The following is a 12,438-nucleotide window of genomic DNA, read 5'->3' on the forward strand; positions in this document are numbered from 1 at the left end:
TGATTTTTTTTTTTTAAACAATTTTTATTGCAGCATCAAAGTTATATAGCTTACACATATCACTGCCAATTTCCACACTTCGCCCACCCCCCGATAGTTCCGCCTGCATTACACGGCCATTCAGTCCACATCCCGGAGGCAGGGCGGCAAGAGTCTTCGACCTGGGATGGCGCTAGGTGATAGAATAACCATGTGAGCAACAATTCGACATCCATCATGGCAGGTCCATCAAATGTCGCTGCTTTTTCAATACCTGTTCCCCCCCCAACCCCAAACCAATATCACTCCCCTCTTATGAAGCTCCAAGGTATAACGATTCCGGTCAGCACCTTCCTTCCCCCCAAGGAAACAGGGCAGAGTAAGCCCGCTTACTTGCAGCAACTCGTGGCCTTCGCGCACTGTGATCGTCCTCTAATCTCCCTAGGAGCCCCCCCCATACCCACCCTCTCCCACCCATTCCCTGAAAAATTGCTGGTGTGCGCCGACTGCCAGAATATTAAACCGTGGTGTAGGAGCTAAGGGAACAACACTCAGGCATCCGTGCGCCATCCCGGAATGCATCATTCGCTTCACTCCTCCCCGCTCTCCTCCTGCGATCTGTAGTCCTCCAACGCTTGCACCAGACATTCCCACGCTCGTGCCACCTCTAGACCCCTCTCATCCGCTGTGCGCGTTGCCTGCCTAAGCCGGATCATACTTTCAGTCTTAGCCCATTTACTCAGTTCCACCGCCCACCGCCTACTAGATGGGCCCTTCGTCGACTTCCAGCGCCATGTTAGCTCTCTCTGAGCCAGTATTAACGCCAAGTCAATAAACTTGCTAGTAACCTTCGTCTTCCTCGTGTGGGGAAACCATAGAAGCAGGCAGGCGGCCTTGTCAAAGGTCACCTGTCTCTCTGTTACTTCGTTCAGGAGCTCACCCACGTCAGTCCAGTATGATCCCAGTTTTGGGCAGTCCCAGAACATGTGGTCCAGTTCCACCCCCAGAAGAAGACACCTGGGGCAAGCCGCCCCCACCACTCTGAAATGCCTCTGTATCCTACCCGGGGTAAGATAGGCCCTGTGGACCACAAAGAAGTGCACTTGCTGAAAGCGTGCATTTTTGCAGCCCTTCCCTGCTCTCTGCAAGAGGTGGCCCCACGTTGCATCCGGAATGGGTTTCCCTATACTTTCCTCCCACTTCTGCTTCAGACCAGGAAGGGTTGACAGTCCTTCACGGAGCATGCTCGATTGGAGACATGTGATCGCTTTGACCGTCCCTGCAGCCATCACGACATACTGGCATGCCAATGTGGTCGCCGGTTCTTCCTACCTTCACCCCAGTGCCTCCTAATCACTGCCGTAACAGCCATGTGCAAGAGGAAATTCCCTGCCGGTACCCCAAACTGGTCTTGCACCGCTTGGAAGGGCAGCAGTTCTCCCTCGGCGTACAAGTCGCCTATCACCTGGAATCCTAACTCCTCCCATTCCGAGAGGGGGGTCCAATCCCCTCCATGCGGCAGTGCCGTCAGCATGCCCAGGGTTATCTCCGGGGCATACGGGTGTACCACTCCCGCACGTTTACGGCTTCTGTTCCAGCATAACCACAACGTTTTTTCCTCGAGTGTCAGATCCCGAACATCCAGATGCTGGTTCATTACAATATAAGAAAGGACATGTCTCGGGACCCCCTTGCCCCTATGTTGGTCAGGTCCCCGAAATTCCTTCACCACTTATTGCGTAAGGATCTGTAGCTGCGCCGCCAAATAATATAGTTCGAAATCAGGGACCGACATCCCTCCATCGAGTTTCTGTCTATGCAATGTGTCCAGTGCCACTCGTCTCCTCCCGGTCCCCCAGATGAATCCAGTGGTGAGGGTCCGCAGGTCCCTGAAGAACCGAGGCGGGACCCAAATAGGCAAGGTCCTAAAATAATACAGGAGGCGTGGCAATGCCACCATTTTGAGCAGTGCTACTCTCCCTACCGTCGCCAGTGGGAGCGTGGCCCAAAACGCCATCGAGCCTCGCAGGGCTCTCATGCACCGACCCAAGTTCCCTTCCAGCAACCCCTCAGCCGTGTGATAGATCCTGACTCCCAGATAGGTGAAACAGGAGTCTTCCCAGATCACGTCTGCCGGTAATGATGGTTGTGGCGTCCCCGCTCTCAATGGGAAAAGGCAAGTCTTACGCCAATTCACCTTGAGACCCGATGGGGCTCCAAACCCCATAAGCGCATTCACTGCTCCCCTCAGTGCCCCCTCCGCGTCCTCCAAGAACAGCAAAAGATCATCCGCGTAAAGCGATATATGATGTTGCTCACCTCGACATACGACCCCTTCATGTATCAGCCCCGACCGAGCTCGAATTGCCAGGGGTTCTATCGCTAAGGCAAACAGTAGGGGCGACAATGAGCACCCCTGTCGCGTACCTCTCTGGACCGGGTACGCAGAGGAGATCACCGAGCCCAGTCTCACCCTGGCAGTAGCCGAGGAGTACAATACTCTCGTCCAGCGCCTGAACCCAGACCCGAGGCCAAACCTCTTCAATACCTCATCCAAGTAGCCCCATTCCAGACTATCAAACGCTTTTTCTATGTCAATGGATAGTACTGCAGGCCAATCGCCCGGGTCCATCTCACCACCCAGTACTCGCACTAGTCGGCGGATATAAGCTGAGGTGTTCCGAGTGGGGATAAAGCCAGCCTGGTCTCCGTGCACCAATGATGTCATGTGCGGCTGCAATCTAGTGGCCAGGATACGGCTTAAGATTTTATAATCCACCGTTAACATAGACAGCGGCCTATAAGAGGTCACATCCGTACTATCCTTTCCAGGTTTCAGCAGGGGCACAACCAGCGCTTCCCTCATCGAGCCGGGCAGCCGGCCCTGTTTCAACGCCTCATTATAGACTTATAAGAACTGGGGCGCCAAGACGTCCACAAATTGGGCATAAAATTCAACTGGAAGACCATCTACCCCCGGCGTTTTCCTCCGTGCCATGTGCTTGATAGCCCCCCTAACCTTCGCCAATGTGATCACATCGCCGAGGGTCTTAGCTTCCTCATCATCAAGCTGTGGAAAGGCGACCTCCGCCAGGTAATCGGAGAGGTCATTACCTTCCGTCTCTAAGCGACTCTGGTATAGGGTCTCATAATACCTAGTAAAACGAGAGAGGATCGCCCCCTGTGAATAAACGGTATCCCCTGACTCCAACCTCACACTCAGTATTGCACATCCCCGCGGTTCTGGGTTTGCTAGCCGCGCCAACAGTGTGCCCACTATGTCGCCCTCTGCGTGGACCCTTGCTATATATTGCCTGTAGTCATAGCATCTCAGCCTCTCGGTCACCGATGCCACTAATTCTTTAGCCTCCAGGAGCCGTGTCTGCAGTGCCCCCCATTCCGGCCTCTGCCTCTCCACCTCCCTTAATGTATCCTCCGCCTTCCTGACCTCCTCCAGTACCACCTTCCTTTCTCCAGTGTGTTTCCCAATACATAGGCCTCTCATGACCACCTTGAATGCGTCCCATTCCAATCCCCTAGTAGAGGCCGTTCCCTTATTAGTCGCAAAGTATGACTCTGCCCCCTCGCGGACCACAGATTGGAAGACCTGATCTTCTAAGGTGTCCGGGTTCAGTCGCCAATTAGGAATCGCTGTCCTCACTCGCTGCCATTGGAGGGAGAGCAGCTGGGGGTTGTGGTCAGAGATAGTCCTAGCTAGGTACTCAGTGTGCCTTGCTAAAGAGGCAGTGGTGGGGTCGCAGAGGATCGTATCAATCCTGACATGCAGCTCGTGGAGTGCCGAGAAGAAGGAGTAGTCCCTGTCCCCAAGATGATGTCCCCACCACACATCAATCAGCTCCCATTCAGCCTGCCATTCGCTCCTATGCTTCGCCATTCTGCGCACCGGGGATGTAATCAGTGGGGGGTGGGATATGTCCAGGGTGACATCAGTGATAGAGTTAAAGTCGCCTCCCAGTATGACCTGCCCTGCCAGGTACTGAGCCAGGAGGCCTGAAATGGAGTCAAAAAAGCGGGGTTGGTCAGAGTTCGGGGAGTAAATACAGCAGAGCGCCACTTCTCTACCATAGAGTCTTCCTGCTACCCCTACATATCTACCTTCTGGGTCAATCGTCTGGCTCGTCACCTGGAAGGGAATCCCCGCCCGCACCCAAATCAATACCCCCCTCGCAAACGCAGAATATGCTGTGCCAAACACTTGCCCCCTCCAGCGCCTCTGGAGCGCCGCACATTCCAGTTTAGTAAGATGAGTCTCTTGGAGCATCGCAATCTGAACTCCACGGCGCACCAGGTAGGCATGCACTTTGTGGCATCGGGACATGGTGTGGAGTCCCCGCACATTCCATGTGACGCACTTCAGCTCAGGCATCGTCCCCATTGCTACCCTTCAGTCGCAGTAACTCAACCGCAGCTCGCCAGCACACACCAGCAACAAAAGTACCCACCCCCCAAACACCCCCCAAAACCCCCAACACCCAGTCCCCCAGAACAGGAACCAGCAACTGCTCCATAGCCCCCATCCAAACCTCACACACCAAATGAGCAAATCTACCCTGCAGTAGCCACTGCAGGCTGCCTTAAGGGCAGTAGGAGCGTGGTCGCGCCCGATAAGCGGCAGCCCTCGCCCCCTCCCTCCGCCCCATGATCCCCTCCCCAATGGCCTGGTACCGTTACCGTGCTCTAGAAGGATACCATGAAGTCCATCTTCTACCATAGGTGGCTGCACCCCGCACTGTACTCCGGGGGTCGAGCAAGTCACAAATCGTCCGCTGAACGGGGAGTCGCCTCCGGCCCCACATTACTATCTACATCTGAAATCTCAGTCCCAGAATGTCTCTTGTCGTCCTCAGATGCAGAACCTTCTGTGAACACCTCTTATCGCGACCCCGTGATGGTCGCCGTCGCCTTCAGGGCCCCTTGTTTGTCCGCCGCCAACTGTGCAAGCAGCAGGGCCTGCTGAGTCTTATGCCGTTTCCCGGAATGCTGTGATTGGCGTACCCTCGCCGGTTTAGGCGGGTCACTCTCAGCTTTATGCCTGCGATCAGTACCCGCTCTGTAGGTCTCTAGCCAGGTCCAGGCCTCGTCAGGCGTTGTAAAAAACTGAGTCGTGCCATCCAGGATAATCGGTAGTTTTGCCGGGAACAGTAATGAATATTTGATCCCTTCGGTTCTGAGCTCCTTCTTGATCGCAAGAAAAGAAGCCCTAGCTCTGTGGATTTCCTGGGTATAATCCGGGAAGATGGTCACCGAACTGTTCTCCACTTTGAAGGGGCCCAGCGTCCGCGCATTCTGAATCAGCAGATCCCTGTCTTTGTAGTGGAGTAGACGGGCCACCACCGGCCTAAGAGGGCCCCCCAATGATGGCGGCCTGGCCGGGACTCTGTGTGCCCTTTCCAGTGTGAAGAAGGGGGAGAGACCCTCCGGGGCCACTTGTGTCTTGAACCAGTTCTCCAGATACGCGATCATGTCCGCCCCTTCAATTTTTTCTGGTAGGCCCGACCACTTGCACATTGTTGCGCCTGTTTCTACTTTCGGCATCATCTGCCCTTTTCTCTAGGGCTGACAGCCGTTGCAGTGCGCCCTCCAACTTCCGTTCCACAGTTACTACCGCCGGTTTCAGTTCTTGCACTGTCGATTCAGTGTCCTTCACCCGGTCCACCAGCTTCAAATGATCCGCCTTCAGGAGGCCCAGCCCCGTCGCAACCTGTGCTATGCCATTATGGAGGGATTCTTCGGTTGCCGTAATGGCTTCCAGGATCTGGTCCAGACGCTTGCCCAGTCTTGTTTCCGCCTCTGAGCCCCCCATCGCCTCCTCACATGTTGGGGCGACAGTCTGCAGTACCTCGCTTCCATCTGCTGTTCCAGGCTTCATTGCGCCGGCCTCACCACGCACGGAACAGCGCCCTCCGGTGTGATTCTCCGCTTTCTGATGCCCGCAGGGCTCCGCTATGTCTCGGCCATGCTCGCCAGCAGCTGCGCAGTTGGATCCTCCGCAGTCACCCCCTCTTTGACCAGTACAATCCAAGCAGCCACCGCGGTTCCACTATAGTCACAGGCCCCTGAGAGCCAGGCAGACGCAAGGGCTCCAGACCGTTTACAAGCATCCGGCACGCACTCGGCTCCTAGTCCTCCAGTCCGCCTCAGATCCCCAAGCACTTGCACTGGCCAATCTCCAGATCCTCCTCACACCACCTCGGCCGAGGATCGAGGCTCCAGAAAGATGCCCCCTCCGCCTTAACCAGTCCAGAACCCGCACCCTGAGGCCCTCCACTAGCCCCCTTCACCACCAGCTGGTGCCTCCCCGCCTGGGATCCCCCCGACTGGGCCGGACACCCCACTGGTGTCGCCTCACCTTCTGTGGCCCCGCGGTCCTTTCCACGACCTAGTACTCCCGGAGTTCCTGGGGCGAGTCCGCCCGTGTCTGGGACCGCTCGGTGCTCCGCTGCGCACACCACCAGCCCCAGGGGCCGTCCCAATGGGGGGCCACGCAGCAACCGTCCATGCACTCTGTGCGGCGGGGGAAGATAGGGCCACCACGTGTGCTCGGAGGTGGGCTCCGTTCAGTTAGGTAATGGTCCAGCGTTCCCCACACGCCGCGGCGCCCTTCCGTGGCTCCACGCGGCGAGGTGGGTCCCCGCCGGCACGCCGCTCCCCGGGCCTCTCCTCTAGGTCAGCAGCGGTTGGGTGAGCCCCCGTCCGGGCCGTCCCGTATGCTGGCCTACCTTCCGCCCGGCTGGTCTCTTCAGCCACGCGGGTGGGCACCGCGTGGTTCCTCAATGCCTCCCTGGGGCTCTCCGTCACTGCCAACGCGGGTGGGCTCCGCTAGGTGTGTTCATGGCTGACTCGGGCGGGCTCCGGTCGAGCCCCGGTTGCACCGGGGGCACCCCTCTCGCTCGGCGGCCCTCCTCAGCCCAGCTGGGTGCTGCATACGATCACAAGGGGGGTCGCTGCGGGCCAACGCGGCCCTCCGGTCTCCTTCGAGTGTTCGTGCTCACCTCCGGCCCATGGTGGTCATTTGCAGTCCGCTCTACGCCGCAGTTGCGGCCGGTGCAGGTGGGCTCTGGCCGGTCCGCTAATAATGGCCACTCCCAACCAGGTCTTGCTCCGAGCCTCTGCAGGACCCCGACCCTCACCCAGGGGTCATCACTGCTCCCCGAGTGCCAGCCCGGCAGCCGCCATCTTAAAGCTCAGGTCCGGTCTTGCTAGCCACTGGGCGGCATCGGCTGTCCTCCGCAGCGGCTCCCCGGGGAGTGCAGATCTTGGCACTGGGCAGCCGCCGTCCCTCTCCGGCCTCGCCTCCGCTAGGTGGGCTGCAGATCCCCAGGATAGGTCCGCTCCCTGCAAGGCTATCAGGAAGGGATCGCCGCCAGTTTAGGTGCTCCGTCTTGGACTGCCCGGCTCCAGCGCAGCAAAGAAATCTCCGGTGCCGGAACTCCTCCAGCTAGGATACCGGGTTCTAACTGTGCCGCCGGCGTTCCGACACAGGTTCCACGGTCCCAGGCCAACTTTGACCCCGATTATCAGGATAAATCGGGGGATCGGGCGCGGAGCTATCGGCTCACGCCGTCTGCTCCATCGGCGCCCAAGCCACGCCCCCTTGCAATCATTATATGATGATCCTATGGCCAAAATTAGTTATGCAGGTTTATCATCAGTTTTGTTCTCTATTACCCAGGGAACCCATCAGGTGTGCCCCCTGTCACCTCTTTTGTTTGCACTATCAATAGAACCATTTCTTCATGCATTACAATTACAATCTGGTATTATTCCCCTTAAGTTTGGCCCTCATTTATTAAACTTTACAGCTTACGCTGATGACATCGCCATTTATTCAACTGATATCGTAAACGCAATGTAGGGTATTACAGCAGAAGCCTGCAGATCGGGGACGTTTCTGGATATAAATTAAATTTAAATAAAACACTGTGGTAAATAAAATAATTACCCTGTCGGAATTTCTATACATTAACAAGGATCATGCATATAAAGAGAGGCAGAGTCCGTGGTGTCCGATTCATAAGGGCTTTAATTCAGTAACTCGAGTTAAGGGAGAATCTGGTTCCATCACCACTAGGGATCAGGAAGGATCGCCATCTGAACTTTATTCACAGAGTACATCATTTATACTTAAAACATACATTAACTTGCATAGAGAAGGCGGAGCAAGTGGAAGAGAGAGATAAGAGCACATGGGCGTGAAAAAGGGCGTGTAAGAAGGCGTACACGTGGGTGTTCACTTGATGCGTCATAGGCGTGTCATAGGTGGGTGGATACATGGAGGGGGTCTGCATGGTCAACAGGAACCTTTACCCTACTTGTGTGCGCAATTTGGCCATGACGTGGAATCGACGTGTAACTGGGGGAAGCTGGGGGGAGCTGACTTTCATGCTAGTAGAGGAGTCTTGGATGTCAGGACGACCTGCACTTCTGGTATTATCTGATACTTGAGTTTGGAGGATGCATTATCTGACTCAAAGGTCGCTCGAGCAAAGGCTGCTCATCACTAGTGCTAGTGTGTGCATATATTTCTTCGTGCATTGCGTGGGGCCATGGGCCTTCTATGGATGCGGGTTCTGTAAATCACTTGAATGGAGACAGAAAGGCTAGGCCCTATCTTCTGCAGACGGAATATGTTTACCCTTTTCATTAAGCAGGAATGTGTTTCTGTGGAGCAGGGCAGATAACTATAAGAAAAATACTGTCTTGGCAGGCCAGGCTGGGCACCTCTCGGCTAAGCAGGAAGTATTTGAGAGGTCAGGGATACATAACTGAACTTGCAGTTTTCAGAGTGCAAGGAGGCATGGAGCCTGAATTCGGGTCCTGGCTCAGCTGAGCCACAAAAACGAGTTCATCTCGACTTTTAAACGTGCACCATGTAAATGCATTGGCAACATAGGCCTCAGTGCAAAATTAACGTTTCTTTCATGGAGGGCTTGGTAACTGACATGTTAACATTGGACGGAAATGTAGAGGCATTATTATTACAGGTATGAGAAGGGAATTGCATGGTGACATGGATATACATAGGGTACATGTAGGGGACACATTGGCCACGTAAAATTTCTATTTCCTCATTCCCTCCTTGTCCCCTACTGTGCCCTTCAGGACACATCTATATTCATGATACCATATATCTGATCATACAGCATCATTTGCTCGTCTTTTTTCTTTTGTATACGTGGATGGGGAATACAGGCAGTGGCACACAAGCCGCAAATCGCCGGGCCACATTGCAGACAGAGACAGCAACTGAATAACATAAGGAGTATCACTCCTATGAACGACAATACTTTCCATCCCCATGCTGATATTACACTCCAGAGCCAACCGGACCAAGTCCATGTGCCTGGGTCTTGATGTATCTCGTGAGCTATCTTATGGAGCCTTGTTATTGCTGCATACACGGATGGCTCGTTATTAGGAATAAACACGAAACAACTGGAGCCGATCACTCTACAAGCCCCGCCCCTATCTGCCAGGATGACGTCAAGAACAAGGCGATTCTGAAGAACAACAAGTCTCATAGCAGACTGCTCCTCTGTCAAGTTTGCCAGAGCAGATGCAGTCTCATTTACTACTTCTTCTAGAGTTCTTGTTAACCTGCGTATTAGTTTACTGTTTTGGACGGGACCTATGAAGAAAAAGAATCCTCTATTGAAATCTGTATATTGCTCCAAAGCTGTCTCAGTTTGATCAATCACTGGGGAATCGGTCTCCCTCCTGTGTCTGACATGTACTAATCGGGAATCTCGATGATAATGGGATGGGGCTAGAAAGACGGGTGGCAGTAGGAACGCTATATAACACGTTCCACCCCAGTCTAAGGGCAGACGTACATAGGCTGTCTGACCGCAAATGAAATAAGAATGGCGGGAAGCTTTGAAAGTAGACTTTCCTTTATCATTGAACTCGACTACAGTATTACAATCACTGTGTCCTAAATGCACTGATCCTTTCTTTCTAACGCACCATAAGAAATCAATCCGCATCTCAATCAGCTCTGACGACAACCTCGCCAACTCCGAACACCTTTACTTCCAGATCCACATCGACCCCAAGACCACACTCAGAGGCACCCTCCTCTACAGACCACCAGGACCCGCGCAAAATTCAGTGAAGACATCACGGACTTCATCACTCCACACGCGCTCCCCTCCAAAGACTACATCCTTCTGGGAGACCTCAACTTTCACCTTGAAAAGATCAACGACCGCAACACCACCACCCTCTTGGACAACCTCGCCAACCTCGGACTTAAACAACTGGTCACTTCCCCCACCCACATCGCAGGTCACACACTCGACCCCATCTTCACCTCCAGCAATCATGTCTCCTTCAGCCACACTACGGATCTCCTCTGGACTGACCACAGCTGCGTTCACTTCACCTTCAACAAGCCAAAACCCATCAACCACCTCCAACCAACTCTGCAAAGAAACTGGAACAAAATCACCATCGACCAGATCTCCTCATCGCTCCTTCTAAACACCCCAGCCCACTCTTCTAACCCAGACCAAGCCGCCGCTAACTTCACCCTATGGTTATCCAACACCGCCGACACCTTAGCACCACTGAAAAAACGTCAAAGCAAACCTGGCAACAAGAAGGCCTCATGGTTCAACGATGATCTTAAGAAGTCCAAGAAACTCTGCCGCTCCCTTGAAAAGGCCTGGAAAAAAGACCCAACCACTAGCACCAAGGACGCCTTCAAAAACGCCACCCGCACACACCACCAACTAATCCTAAAGGCCAAGAAAACAGCATTCAAGGATCGACTTGACAACAACGCCCACAACAGCAAGGAACTTTTCAACATCGTCAAGGAATTTTCCAATCCCTCGGCCAACTCCAACGACATCACCCCCTCTCAAGCCCTCTGCGACTCCCTAGCCTCATTCTTCCACAACAAGATTGCAGACATCCACAACAGCTTGGACAACCAACCCGGAGACCAACCCGCCCAACCGTATGCTGAACATTCTCCCCCCGTGAACACTCTTAACGACTGGAACCCAATCTCCACTGAGGACACCATCTGCCTGATGAACTCCATCCACTCAGGATCCCCCACAGACCCATGTCCTCACCACATCTTCAACAAAGCAGACTCCGTCATAGCACCACACCTCCGAGACGTCATCAACTGCTCTTTCAACTCCGCAACCTTCTCTGAGAGCTGGAAACACGCTGAACTCACCGCCCTTCTGAAAAAACCCACAGCGGACCCCACCGAACTCAAAAATTACCGCCCCATCTCGCTCCTTCCATTCCCGGCAAAAGTAATCGAGAAAGCTGTCAACAGCCAGCTCGCCGCTTTCCTCGAAGCCAACAAATCCCTCGACTCCTCACAATCTGGCTTCCGAGCTAAACACAGCACTGAGACCGCCCTCATCGCAGCAACAGACGACATTCGAACTCTACTGGACAATGGAGACACAGTCGCCCTCATCCTCCTCGACCTCTCTGCAGCCTTCGACACAGTCTGCCACAGCACCCTTTTACAACGCCTCAGTAACATCGGAATACAAGGAAAAGCACTTGAATGGATCACCTCGTTCCTCTCCGGAAGAACCCAGAGAGTCCGCCTTCCACCATTCAAGTCCGAGGCCACTGAAGTCATCTGTGGCGTACCACAAGGATCCTCACTCAGCCCCACCCTCTTCAACGTATACATGAGCCCCCTCGCGACCATCGCCCGCCAACACAACCTCAACATCATCTCTTATACGGATGACACTCAACTAATCCTTTCTCTCACCAATGACCCCAGCACCGCCAAAACTAACCTACACGAAGGAATGAAAGAAGTTGCCGAATGGATGAAACACAGCCGTCTGAAACTGAACTCAGATAAAACAGAAGTCCTCATATTAGGTACATCCCCCTCTGCATGGGACGACTCTTGGTGGCCGGAAGCCCTTGGAAAAGCACCCATCCCGACAGACCACGCACGGAACCTAGGCGTCATCCTGGACTCTTCACTCTCAATGAACAGACATCCTCATCCTGCTTCAACATTCTTCGCATGCTCAAAAAAACTTTTCGCTGGATCCCCACCGAAACCAGGAAAACAGTCACCCATGCTCTGGTAACGAGCTGACTGGACTACGGAAACACCCTCTACGCAGGTACTACCGCTAAACTCCAGAAGAAACTCCAACGAATCCAAAACGCCTCAGCCAGAATCATATTAGACATCCTGCGCAACGAACACATCTCTGGTCACCTGAAAGACCTCCACTGGCTACCCGTCAATAAGAGAATCACTTTCCGACTGCTAACCCACGCACACAAATCACTCTACGACATCGGACCAGAATGCCTCAACTCACGACTGTCCTTCTACACCCCCTCCCGCCAACTACGTTCTTCCAGCCAAGCCCTCGCCACCGTACCTCGCATCAACAAGACCACCATGGGAGGCAGATCCTTCTCATACCT

The 12,438-nt window shown here is 54.1% G+C and overlaps 1 protein-coding gene across 1 annotated transcript in view; it reads left to right on the forward strand.

The window, feature by feature from the left end:
- LOC147725828 (uncharacterized) overlaps positions 1–12,438 on the forward strand; it is a 492,715-nt gene that overhangs the window by 254,342 nt on the left and 225,935 nt on the right. The gene's annotated exons all lie outside the window — the stretch shown is intronic.

Source organism: Lissotriton vulgaris, chromosome 3_1 (assembly GCF_964263255.1).
Source record: "Lissotriton vulgaris chromosome 3_1, aLisVul1.2, whole genome shotgun sequence".
NCBI classification, from domain to species: domain Eukaryota; kingdom Metazoa; phylum Chordata; class Amphibia; order Caudata; family Salamandridae; genus Lissotriton; species Lissotriton vulgaris.